The sequence below is a fragment of the Atta colombica genome, unplaced genomic scaffold (assembly GCF_001594045.1).
Source record: "Atta colombica isolate Treedump-2 unplaced genomic scaffold, Acol1.0 scaffold99, whole genome shotgun sequence".
NCBI classification, from domain to species: domain Eukaryota; kingdom Metazoa; phylum Arthropoda; class Insecta; order Hymenoptera; family Formicidae; genus Atta; species Atta colombica.
Window position 1 is genome coordinate 420622 of NW_017259593.1, and position 7276 is coordinate 427897.

General features: G+C 29.9%; 1 protein-coding gene across 2 annotated transcripts in view; it reads right to left on the reverse strand.

Annotated features, from left to right (window-relative positions):
• The window catches only part of LOC108693797 (synaptobrevin homolog YKT6), a 38731-nt gene extending 31987 nt beyond the window's left edge, over positions 1-6744 (reverse strand). For both annotated transcript variants that reach the window (XM_018202942.1, XM_018202943.1), the window contains exons 1-2: positions 6599-6744; positions 6256-6521 (exon numbers count right to left, since the gene is read on the reverse strand). The gene's annotated coding sequence lies outside the window, so the exon portion shown is untranslated. The remainder of the gene's footprint in view (positions 1-6255; positions 6522-6598) is intronic.
• Positions 6745-7276: the final 532 nt, after the last annotated feature.

Here is a 7276-nt window from a genome sequence, read left to right on the forward strand (position 1 = left end):
TATAAACAAATGAAATTATACATAATTATTATGGATTGAGAATAAAGATTATACAACACTTACAATAGTCATGAAGGCAAATTTTATATATATTGGTAAGCTTGTAGCTATATCTATTACGAATGCGAAGTAAGGAACTTAGAATAGATTATTTTTCAGATACAAAACAAATCTTAACTGTGAGAGAATTTAAACACGTATGATACCGTGAGCATACCAAGAGAACAAAGAAACTAAGCGCTGTCGTTTTTGATATTATTCGAAATTAAATTTAATAGATAAACATATGTCATCTAAAGATTCGGTATCTTTTTTTCAAATTTAACCATTTAACTTCTTTTATGCAAAGTTTTAGAAATAATCTTTTATTGTAATTTGTTCCAGTATCTAATGTTCTAACATTCTTCCAATCGAAACTATAGTTGTATTGCAATACATTCGCAGGGTTGGGTAAGTTACATTTTTTTTAACTAAGTTAAGTTAAAGTTAACAACCTTGAAAATTTAACTTAATTAAGATACAAGTTAATTTATAATGAAATTGATTGAATTAAAAATTAAATTAATAAAAAAAAAGTAATTGAAAAGTTAAAAGTTAAATTTGTTTTTCTTTATTTTTTTATTTCATGATTCCAGGATTTCAGTCTTACAAATAATGAAAATGATAATTGTATACTTCATTTAGAAAATACTCTATATTCTCTCTATTTATATGTTTTGTTCATGTATACTGTTTACATAGATTATTATATATATTGTTTGAATATTTTATTTATACCTTTTAAATTTAAATAATAAAGCCAAATTTCGAAAAAAATTTCGAAATTTTTGCCATTTCGGACATCTTTTCTCGCAAATTATCGAAATGAGTCCTACACTGAACAGCCGGTCAACGTGAGCCGAAGATTGTATTGAATTATATTTTAATAATAAGGAATAATAGATTTCAACCTATCAGAAACTAGATACGTTAAAACACGGTTTCTGACAGATTGAAATCTGGAGGTCGATTGTATAATTTGAAATAAGATAAAAATTAACAAAAGTGCAAATTCACTAGAATGTTTATAATTTCATTAATTAACAGCTAGAAAATTTGTTCACTTTTGCAATTTTCACCTTATTTTAAGCTATTCCTATTGCCGCGTATTATATCTGAGACTTAACTTCAAAAAAATTAAATAAAAAATTAATAGTTACGATAATGTAACTAAAGTTAAAAAGTTATGGATAAAATATAAATAAAGTTAAATATAAATAAAGTTAAAAAGTTAAGAATCTAAATTGTAACTAAGTTAAAATTAATTAATTTTTTAACTTTTTAACTTTTATCTTTTTAACTTAGCACTACCTAACCCTGCATATTCCGTTATAAACGAATCTAGATGAGTCAAGTTTTATATTGTTAATATGCTCATTTATTCTGGTATTGAGTTTCCCCTTCGTCTGCATAAGAAACGTCGCAATTGTTACATCGAATCTTATAAACAACATTATTATTCTGTCAAAATATATTGGGAGTACAAATAAATTTCCGCCGTTTTTTTATCAAAAATTAAGCATTTATTGTGAAAGAACGGTACATAATGTTTTATTCAAATGGCCATCGCTAGCCACTACTTTTTCCCATTTCTGGTAGCATGTGGATACCGCGTCGGAAGAACGCTTCATCTTTTGAGGTTATCCAATCATCGATACAATTTTTGGTATCTTCATATGATGTGAAGTGCTGCTCAGACAGCGTCCATGCGTCATCAATCGGAACAAGTGGTAGTCGGAAGGAGCAATGTCTGGAGAACACGGCAAGTGGGGTAGAACTTCTCATTTGAGTGTTTCTAAGTAGGTTTTAACCGACGCCGCAACATGTGGTCGAGCATTATCAGGAGAGCATTATGCAGAAGAATAATTTTATCATGCCTGGAATAGTAGTGGGCACGTTTTTTCTCGGCTCAATCTCATCAATTGTGTTCGGTAGAGAGCCCCAGTAATGGTCTCGTTCGGTTTGAGCAACTCACCAAGCTGATCCACCAAATACACAACATGAGTTTTTTCCATGAATATTCGGCTTGACTGTCAATGTTGACACATGGCTAGGTGGTTCCCATAATTTTCTCTTCTTTGGATTATCGTAGTGGATCCATTTTTCATCACCAGTGACTATACAAAAAACCCTTTCATTTATGCTTGGCAAGCAGTGACACATGTGAACAGTCACATGTGAAAAATCGACGTTCAACGTTTCTCGGCTTCAGTTCATATGGAACCCAATTCCCTTGCTTTTGAATTATTCCTAATGATTTCAAACGATATGAAATTGTTTGTTGAGTCACTCCTAATGTAAATGCAAGTTCTTTTTGCGTTTGGCACGAATCTTCATCCAATAATGTTCCAATTCCGCGTCTTCGTACACTTTCGGCCTTTCGCTACGTTCTTTGTCTTTGACATCAAATTCACTGTTCTTAAACTTTTGAAACCATTCACGACAACTTCTCTCACTTAAGGCAGCATCACCACATACTTCTACAAGCAATCTATAAGCCTCAGCTGCAGATTTCTTCAAATTAAAGAAGTAAATCAAAAATTTCCGCAAATGACGCTTATTCGGCTCAAAACTCGACATTTTCGTACAAAAAAAAATATATGATGCTGATACAAAATCGCTAATATTTCAAGGTTATGGTGTTGCCGGATGTTCAATCTTACGATATGTCGTTTTACATCAAACAATTTTAACTATAGTTTATTAATGGCGCCGTCTTTTACAAAAACTTATTTGTACTCCCAATACTTTTTTTATCTTTATGCGTTTTTATAAATTTATTTAATTTGTTGATGCATCTGTAACCTATACTATATATAAGATTGATTTACTAATCATGCATGTGGTGGACTGTGTGACACTATGAATGAACAGAAGTACAAAAAATTTTTTGTTATTAAAGATTACTTTATTATTATTCGTTTATTAATATGAACGTTGTGATGTTCTTGCATAGAATTTTTGTTGAGAGCAATTTCTTTATTTTTATATTGAACAATTTAAATATTAATTCTAACGGATATCCGTTGTTCAAAAAAATTTGAATGTATTTCTAAGATCTTTTCGTAAAACTTAAGATGTAATAACAAAATTGCTCGATCCACTAAACTATAATATATACGACAATTTATGGCAATTTATGCCAATTTATGGCAAAAGCTACAGTCTTGATGTTACAAATGCTTCGAAGCATTTTTTGATTGGTTAATAAAATTCTTTTTTCCGATTGGTCAATCAAAAGTTTCGAAGCATTTGTAGTGTCAAGGATCATACTCAAAGGGAATGATTAAACAAATAAGAGAGATATCCGAATATGTCTTTTTTTTAAACCAATGCACTGTTATCACATCATCCTCCATTATAAGTAATAGGTTTAAAAAAACTTATGCTATGGTTTTCTTCATTCAATTGTAAATTGTAATCGGATGTCTATTAAAGATCAGATGAATCTGCAGATAGACGAAATCTGATCGGAGGGAGCCATAATTATGTCATCCACGTATCGGAAGTAAAACGAAAAATTAACATTGAGCATATTCAAAACTTTTCCTATAGAACAATGTCAGCCACAATGGGAAAGGGAGGAGAACCCATTGTGTACCAAACATCTGTTTATAACATTATTGAATTTAAAGTACATGGAAGATAATATAAATTCAATTGCACATATAAATTTTGTCTTAGGAATCGATGTTTTTTGCTCTATTGCCATCTTCTATTAATATTCTCAATGACCAGATCTTGAGGGATATTGATAAATAATGACGTGACATCCAAAAAAATTAATAACTCCGAATCATTGATTTTTTACCAGTTGCTTGTATAGATCGAAACTATTAGCTCTTTGACAATTGTCAGGCAGGTTATTAGCAATAATTTTATGTAGAAATACAGCTAAATCATCTTATATAATTTGATATTAAGCTACAACAATAAAGTTACTGGAATTTTCTTCTTTACTTATACCGACTGTCCTTTTTTGCTATTAATTGAATTGGTTTAGATACATGACTTATCATTACATCGTTTAAAATTTGACAAATTTGACTAAATATAATATGATTGTTCCGTTATGCTATCTATTGTAATTCGAAGGTGAAATTCGAGATGATCCTCATAATATGTTAATCGGATGGAATAATTATGTACTTTTACGGCTGATGAGGATTAAGTCGAAACGTATCATTGAAATTTATCGTTGAAAATTGTAGTTGTGAATAATAAATATTTCATTGTTACCTAATTATAGCTTATTCAATTTGTTTATCTGGATATTACTATTTATTAAAATACAAAATATGTACAAAATATACAAAATATGTACAAAATACAATTTAAAAGACAAAAGTAATTTAAAAAACACGAAATATATATATCTGGGGTCATTTCATTATCGCAATGAAGTCAATAATTACAAAAGTAAGACACAAGTTCAGATGTGACAGTGGTCAATTGACAAATTGACCAATGTGTAACATCAGTCGTTCTGAAAAATGATAAAATAATGATTAAAGATAGAAGAGACTCACATAAATATTTCATGGATTTTGATCAACTTTTACATGATTATTCTGAGACACCAAAAAATCCCTGTAAAGCAGTAAATGCACCTCTATGTATTTTTCGAGAAAATGATTTTAAGTCATGACGGATCGCTTTCAAATTTGGGGGAATCAATAGATATTTAAAAAACAAGTAATTTATATATATATATAAATTACTTGTTTTTTAAATATTTATCGATTCTCTCAGATTTGAAAACGATCCGTCGTGATCTAAATTGTGATTTTTTCGAAAAATATGCAGAGATACAATTTACTGCTACAAGGATTATTTTTTGGTGTTCAAGCTGATCAAAATCTATAAAATACTAATGTGTTTTTCCTTGTGAGCCATTATGATGATAGTATTAGACAAAGAACAGTATTACAATAGATGTTTAAGTTCAGAAGCGATTAAGAAACAGATTAATGGCTTGAACTTACAAACTGATTCGGAATTTCTTGATTCCCGATATAATTATTATCCCCGATATTATTATTAAGTTACAGAATTCTGTTGCTTCTTGATTTTAGTATTATCACACTGTATATAAATTTATTGATTATTTATTTGTATATTTGTCTTCTTATTTGACTTACTTTGTGTAATAAGCACTCGGATTTACTTTATATATTACAGTTTCAACGTTCATAAGATATAAACACAATAATTTCACTAATTCGGTTTTTCACATAAGTCGACTTTATATATTTTACATAAGTCTGAGATACAATGATTATATATATATCTTTTTTAAAATATAATTAATTAAGACATAATACCTGTTGTTATATTATTACATAATATCTGTTGTTATATTGATTAGTGATTATTATATTTATTATTTCTATATTTATAATTTGACACATAATTTATCGTAACATCACAATGATTCAGTTTGAATCATTATTTTATCAAAACGTCTAGTATTACACATTGGTCATTCTGTCAACTGACCACTAGGTCTGTTCAATTTGTTTACACGTTTTACACTCAACCTTTTCTTTCTTTTCAGTGCCAAATATTATATTGTATATCTATCTCATTTTAAGTGTAAAACATAAAAAAGTATAAGTCGAACAGAACAATTGTCACACCTGAACTTGCATCTTACTTTTGTAACTACTGACTCCATTGCAGTAACAAAATGTATTTCGTAGATATATGTTCTATTGTATTTTAAATTGTGGCAAATCACAACTCTAATTTATATATAATATTAATATACAACAAGAATTTAATGTTTATTATAGTCAAAGTTTGATCTAGATGCTTTTAAATAATTTTTATATGAATGATGCCAGATTGAGCACAAAGGCCTAGCAAAAATCTAAAATCCAGCTTCGATCGTAATAGGCATTAAACTCTTGTTGTACATTCTATGTTATATATACTATAATTTATAATGTATAATTTATTTAATTAATTAATGTTTTCGCATTGAGAAAAACCGAAAACATTGTTCAGACATATGTGGATTAATTTTGATAAATAAATAACTTTATGCATTAATCGGCTAAGTTCTTAATTGGCTTTCTTTTTATCCCCATTTAATTGATTTATTCTCAAAGCCCTACATATTTTTAAGTAATATTAATGAAAAATTTGTATGTTTTCTACATATGAAAAATAGTAAACAAATCTTGAAAATAGTTTAAAAACAATGTTACGTACGTCGATTTTTTTGAAGTATTTATATCGTAAGAACTTGAAAGATCTTTGGTTAGCGATCCTAGTCAATCCTACTCAGTCCTACCGTTCGTACGATTTGACTATTAGTAGGACGCTTACTCGTTATGATAATTCACTGGAGAATCATATTGTTTTTCTATATACAATCAACACTGGCCCCTACATCACCTGCGAGGTATGTAACTACCATATTGATCATGTTGCACGTCGGGCACAGATGGTTAAATCCATGGTGGAAATTAGAGTACCTATAATAAAAGTACGGCCCATAGGTAACAATCGGTGATTGGTCCGCTAAATTGAGGCAAAAGCAGAAGTTGCATACCTCTGTATACTATCAGGTCCGTATTCAGAATGTGCTTTTCTTGATAAAAGCGCGCTTTTATCTCTAAAATTCTATAGTATGCGTCATAAATTATAACATGTTAGTACGCATCGTTGTAAGCGCATTCTGAATACGGGCCTCATGGCTCCTGGAGCCACACTGGATGCGGAAACGCTTGCCGCGCGGCAAAATGAGACGCGGTAACCAGTCACATGTTAGGAGCTATAATCTTATTGGCTACCGCATCATATTTTGCCGTGCGGTAAATATTTCCGCGTCCAGTGTGCAGGAACCATCAGTATACAGTGCAGTGCATTAATTCGCTGGGTAGTGGCCCGACTTATCGAAAATAAGAAAATGCAGTACTAAAAAATTGATGATTGATAAAAAATTCTGAAAAAATTCTTAGGCCGATATTCATAATCGATTCTTATTTTCTTAAAAGACCGTCTTAAGTAATGCTTAAGTCGTTAATGCGGCCCATTGATTGGTTCGTGACTTCTTAAAATTGTACTTAAGACGGTGAATATATCTTGAATATATAAGATCTGACTATGAATACCGGCTTTAGAGTTCTATGAGATGAAAATGAATGATTTTTGTCTCTTGCAGTTTTTCTGTAAAATTGATAGTATTTGAGTAAAAAATAAATGTCAATAAATCGGGCAGCTACTGTGA